Below are 6,472 nucleotides of genomic sequence, written 5' to 3'. Positions count from 1 at the left end.
TCTACTAAAACACAAGACATTGTAGAGCCCGGGCAGGATCGACAGGTTGGAGCGAGCGGGCAAATAAAACGAGTCGAGAGCGATCGTTCATGAAAGCTCGGCGAAGCCTCTATGGGCGAAGCGAAGTGCGAAGTGTCGCGTTCGGCGCTTCGGCGGGCTTCTGATCAAGGTTGTCGGTCGGTTGCGTGTCATATCTCTAACGTCAGCGGTTTTATGGGCTCACGTCCCAAAATCGTTTTCTAGTGCATAGATTACTTTTCGTATTCATAGATTTGACGAAATAGGGGTATCTGAAAGAAACTTTACGTCCTTTGACCGTACGTCTGTCTGCACGTCAAAGCTTTCTGACGTACAGTCAGAGACAATCGATGTACAGTCAGAATCACCACCAAGACATCCTGATGGCATTTCGCGGCGGCCGACTGCCACCAGGAAACCATCAGAAAGCCGACAAGCGGGGTCTGACTGGAGTTTGACTGTCGGTCAGAGTAACTTGTTGGCCAATCAGACATGCTTGACGTACAGTCAGGCACAGTCAGCGGTCCACTAGAAAACATTGACTGCCAAACAGGGTTACATTGATGGATTTTTCCTTCGGGTATCTTCAGTTTTAGAAGGCAGAACCGCCTATTAATCACGCGGGAATAAAATAGTGCGGACTCTTTTCTGTACTCGCGAGGACCAATGAAATTATCGTATGTTTGAAAATTTTGGCGGTCTTTGTAAAGTTTCGCTAAAGAAACAATTTTCAGTTCATTTAAATATGTTGTGCATGATAATTTCACAAGACGTAAAATATTTCTAGTTTTGAATACGCGATGCTGGAATTATCGTTTCACAAACAAGGGACTACGTTTTCTCCTTACCTTCCTCCGCGGGGGGTGAATTTCCCGTTCCCCAGGGATGCGCGGAAGCGCACGTATCTCCGCGCGTTGCAGGCCGGTTGTGCCGGTCGCGGGCCGGCCGGCTCCTCCTATCCGCAAACATGGCGTCGGTGGTGATCGTCGGCGTGGACGGCGTGGTGAAAGCTCATCGTTCCGCGTAAAGGCGCTATCCTTGACTGTAAATTTTCGTCGTGTGTCGCTATGATAACCCAGCACGTACTAGAAGGGAAGATCCACCTACTCGTGCGGCGATGTCGTGGCGGCACTCTCAAGACAGCAGAAATGCACGTGCCGTCGTGTTTGTTTACTTCGACTACAGTGGTGCTTTCTAAGCATTTGTGTCCTCGAACATCGCCCGGATTACTTATTTGGCGCATTTTATGCGTGTGCTCAAGTTCAAGGTATCACTGGCGCGTACCGTATAAAGGATGCGAAATTTCACGCGTTTTCATCACCGGAGAAAAGTGATTAGTGTTAGCAATCCTGAACGCCTGGCAACGTCTATTTGATTACGAAATCATATTTCTATGTTGCTATATCGCTGCTAAGATTACATTGTCTTTTATAATCGTAGAAAAGGCGTGTGGAGATATTTGTACTATTGCAATGTCGTGTATTAGAGTTGTGATCGTCCAAGACGGCGGACCGCATCTTTTTATTTTCTTTTTTTCATCCATTGTACCCTACAAGCCTACCAAGAAAAAATAATAAAACTTTAGGCTATAGAAAACTGTCTGTCTATATTCTGTTACGACATTGAGTAGCAGTGCGTCCCCTTTTTAGAGGGGCCGCTGAAACAACTGACGGCGGCGTATAGAAGCGGTCGCCGTGCTGACGACCCGCTGCGCTTGTTGCAGTGGTTGCAGGTGTGTGTACGCGCGGCGCAGAGCGGTCGTTCCGGTCGCTCCGGTTGCAACGGACGCAGTCGTAGGTACGCGCTCGTTGCATATGTCTGAACCAGCCTTCCCCCCGTCCTCCCGAGGCGACAGTCAACGTGGCGACATCGTTTGACAACACATACCAGAGGTAACGCTGCGATGTCAAACGTTGGTTTGGTTACGACTTGCCCCAACCGCAAATCGAAGAACGCCCGAATAGGTCTGCGTTTCGTCGTCCTCGGAACCCGAACATGACTCCGAAGCGCTGCTATCGTCCACATCGCAAGTGGGAGTGGCGTCATAGGAAATCATCCCCAGGTCGGCTGTCCGCCGAAGAATTTCAACCTCTAACGGCGTCAGATCCTCGAGCGTAGAGAACTCCGCCATGATCGAAGCTCGAATGACAAAGAGTATCGGCCGATGCGGCTACCTCGGGATCACTGCGCGACGGAACGTCGTCCAACGCCATTAGCCCGAGATCGTTTTGAGAAGCGTGCGAGGACCAATGAGAGTGGTTTCGTTTTCAGATGGATACGAGGTTCGGCGGCCTTCAATTATATTTTTATTAAAGAAATAATCACCGTATGACTATACTTTTTGGTTTATAGGGATACTTAGGGCGTCTAAATTCAGCTGTCATCATCAAAACACGAACTGAAAAACCACTTGAGTGGTTTTTCTGCCTGCATAATACGGCCCTGGCCCTAGAAGCGTAGAGTAATAGAGTGGTAAAGTGTGGCCACTGAAGCCCTATCGTGGCCCAGCTGTTCGGATTCACAGCACCCCATATCCGAAGCTCTTCTGCCTTATTATTTGTACATTCGTTATATTTTTACCATTAGGAAATAGTTTTACATTGATTTATATATTTCTAAAGCCGTTGCTAGGTTCGAACTTTTTTTTTTTTACATTACAACGACCACGCCTGGGGCTTTGGCAAGACGCACAACTCGGCAGCCACCATAACGCCAAGCGCGGTGGCGGGAAGGGGGCAGATGGGACGTGTTTAGGGGTGTCGCGAACTTTTGTCGAACCGGATTTTTAGGTCGAACTTTCGGAGTTCGACTGGGTCGAACCGGTTCGACGAACCTTCAGAACTTTTCACCAGATTCGACCGGTTCGACTTTGCGGACAGTGTGGCCAGACCTTGATAGACGCATGTCTAGGTTTGGAGAATTTATTTTTATGCAAATGGTTATTTTATTTCATGAAGAGTTGGAATTAAAAGAAACCACTTCTAATCACTAAAGACGTTAATAACTTAATTTTTTTTGTACTGTATTAACTGAAATAACCAACCAGCGGTGCCCTTAATTCATTCATTAGCCATTACCATCCAATCCGAAGCCAACTGGCCAGCCTGTCGCGCATGCGCACAGGAGTCGAACCTTAATACAAGGTTCGTCGAAATTTCCACGAAAGTTCGAAAAAGTCGAACCAGGTCGAACTCGAACCTCGGCCGGTTCGCGACACCCCTAGACGTGTTGTTGCTCACATCGTGCGAAACTTTCGACGTTCTTTTTTTTTTTTTTTTTTTTTCGTGGCGAAGGTGAGACATTTAAAGTGCGACCACGTGGAGAGTGTTTCGAGGGCCTCTTGAGCGTCAGCTGCATCGCCGAAAATCTCTTTTCTGTTTCCCATAAATTCGAGTGAGCTGACAATACAAACACAAACCTGTTGTCTTGAGCGGTCCTTTCACTTCTCGAGCGTGCGTGCATTACGGTCGATAATAGACCATGGAGTAGAGAAACAAGTGGTACAAAGTACTAAAACAAATCTCCAAACAGAGCTAAGCGACTGGTGCGACAGGAAAAATCTCCCTGGTCCTGGTATCGAACCAGGGACCTCTCCATTTCGAGGGGAGCGCTCTACCAACTGAGCTAACCAGAGGTTAGACGTCAGTAGAGCAAACGGGTTTTATCAGCTGCAGGCCTCTCACCAAGAGTGAACGGCCTGCATTTTTGAGGTTTTGATGATAATGCAAAGGAGCAAGCGAGCGGGACAAAAATGACGATAGTAAACCCTGGAGAAGGGGAACAAGCGGGAGAAAGGAAAAACGCTCGCTTGCGCCTTTGCAGTGTCATCAGAACTTTAAAATGCAGACCCTCAACCCTTTTCGGTGTTAGACAGGCGGCAGTTGATAAAAGTCGTTTGCCCTACTGGCGTCTAACTCCTGGTTAGCTCAGTTGATAGAGCGCTCCTTTGAAAATGGAGAAGTCCCTATAGTTCGAAACCAGGACCAGTCTGTCTACGCTGGAAAAAGCGGTGGAGAAACTGCATCGTGACGTCGCCGGTGGGAGGAGCCTGATCATTATCGCCAACCAACTACATCGGAAGAGAACTGCACCGTGACGTGTCCGGTGACGTCGCCGAACAGTGGCGATTAAGTTGAAACTACTTTTTTTTTTTTTTTCTCCTTACAGGGAATTTCGGAGAATCGCAAAGCTCGGCAGTTAAGGGTTCTAGAAAGCAATACTCTTAAGTATCCGAAACGTAAATCGTAGAGCAATTTAATTAAACGATTTTTTGTTAAAATTTGTCGCATGAAATATTTAGTTTACTTAAGTTAAACAAAAACTATCAGCATCAGCTGCAGCCCTTCACGTTGCGCAGGCAGGCAGTCATGGCCGACAACACGAAGAAGCGGAAGTGAAATCCTCGCGTGGCGGTCCACCAGATTAGCCTTCTGAACGACCTTTGACAGAAAACCAAGTTTTAGTGAGGGCCGCCACTGACAGTCCTCTGACCAAGCCTGAGCGGGACGAGTTGTGGGGCAGAATTGTGGACGAGCCCAAGGCCCGTCGATGAAAACTCGAGCAGAATGGAAGGGCCACTGGAATACTCGTGTGTAGCCACGCCCGGTCAAGCACGGGATTTTAATATAGCGTGTGCTGCTTGGCCGTGTATCACTACTGCGTGGAGCACATTAAAAACCTCAGGCTATCAGTCGCACTGCACTGGCGAAATTGCTTATCTACAGTGGGTAGCAATGTCGCCATGTTCAGGCAGACTAACCTCCTGCTGTATAAACAACTAACGACGAATTTGACTTTGTTTGACTGCGTTAGTGCAACTTCTCTCATGCTGCACGGGAAAGAAAACAATGTTCCTTCGGAGGCTATATTTTCAGTGAAGTAGGAAGTAAAGAAGAAGAATAGAGATTATTTCCCTCAAGTGGGGTTCGCAGTAGAAGAGGAGGAAAAAGAAAATCAGTTGTTAGTCCATGGTCTGTATGGTCTTTTCTTTACGTGTATGTTTACTTTAGTTCAGGTGGCCTTACCTGAAGTAGTTGCTTTAAATTAAGTATATATATATATATATATATATATTTATCTACCTGAAGTATGAACCGACTAGCTCAATCTTAAGCATGTTACTGTTGCTTGGCTTTTCGCTCAGCCAAATCGATTTTATCGGGTGCACCCAAATAAAATCCGAATCGTGTTGGATCGTGTAAGAGTATTTAGAATATTGATCAATCACTCCGCTGAACTTGCATCGCTCGAAGAACTTTCTTTTTGTGAGCGCCTTCTCTGCTTGACTTTGTTGGAAACACAGCCAATTCGATCCGAGGCAATCGATTATAGCGATGGTGACATCACCAAGTATGCGACTCACAGAGCACTGGTGAACACCAATGTTTTCGTCGCTCCCGACGGTTCCCTGGAAGCCTCCAGCGGCATAAAAGCGTAGAGCTGCGGGGACTTGTTCAACCGTCAGCCAGAGGTCGGCATTTTAGGTCGCCCTCACTCAACCTCACCCTCACAGCCACACTCACCTAAGCCCCTCACTCACCCTCACCCTCACAGCTACACTCACTTTCAACCCCTCACTCACCCTCACCCTCACAGTCACACTCACCTTCAGCCCTTCACTCACCCTCACTGAACCTCACGGCCCTCACGCACTCACCTCCCTCACGGCCCTCACGGCCCTCACGCCCCTCACTCACTCATGGCCCTCACGCCACTCACCGCCCTCACGCCACTCACCGCCCTCACGCCACTCACCGCCCTCACGGCCCTCACCGCCCTCACGGCCCTCACGCACTCATAGCCCTCACGCCACTCACCGCCCTCACCGCCCTCACGGCCCTCACCGCCCCACGGCCCTCACCGCCCTCACGGCCCTTACGCCACTCACCGCCTTGACGCCACTCACCGCCCTCACGCCACTCACCGACCTCACGCCACTCACCGCCCTCACGCCACTCAAGTCCCTCACGCGCCTCACCGCCCTTGCGGCCCTCACACCCCTCACGCCCCTCACCGCACTGATAGCCCTCACGCTGCTCAGGCCAGCTTCAGATGGGGCAAATTCGCCCAGAAACCTTACGTCGCAACACCAGCAACCAATTGCTGCAATTTGCCATCGTCATCATTATATTTTATTTTTCTTGCACTATTTAGACACAATTACGCGTTATAAATGTGTTTTTATGCATTTAAATCTCGTTAAGATTACTAATGCACCTTTCTGAAACAATTTATGTCCAAAAAAACGATCGATTTCAACCCAGAACCAAGTCTTTCGGTGTCATCATCACCTGTACGAGATATCACGTGAAACTTTTGCGTCCCTGATTGGATGCAGCCGCTTCAAACGCATTCGAATTGCTCCGAGTTGCTTGCTTATTCCGAGCCGCACCCGATCTCAGCAATTCGTGTCGATCTAGGGAAAACTAGAGAACAACCCGCCATTAACACCAAA

The 6,472-nt window shown here is 48.6% G+C and overlaps 1 non-coding gene across 1 annotated transcript; it reads right to left on the bottom strand.

The window, feature by feature from the left end:
- Nucleotides 1-3,579: 3,579 nt before the first annotated feature.
- Trnas-cga lies at nucleotides 3,580-3,652 on the bottom strand. The gene has a single exon. It is a non-coding gene; the product is annotated as a tRNA-Ser (tRNA).
- Nucleotides 3,653-6,472: the final 2,820 nt, after the last annotated feature.

Source organism: Ixodes scapularis, unplaced genomic scaffold, assembly GCF_016920785.2.
Source record: "Ixodes scapularis isolate PalLabHiFi unplaced genomic scaffold, ASM1692078v2 PGA_scaffold4__175_contigs__length_147842914, whole genome shotgun sequence".
In the NCBI taxonomy this organism is placed as follows: Eukaryota; Metazoa; Arthropoda; class Arachnida; order Ixodida; family Ixodidae; genus Ixodes; species Ixodes scapularis.
Note: the sequence above shows the minus strand (reverse complement) of the source record. Positions and strands in the feature narration are given on the sequence as shown.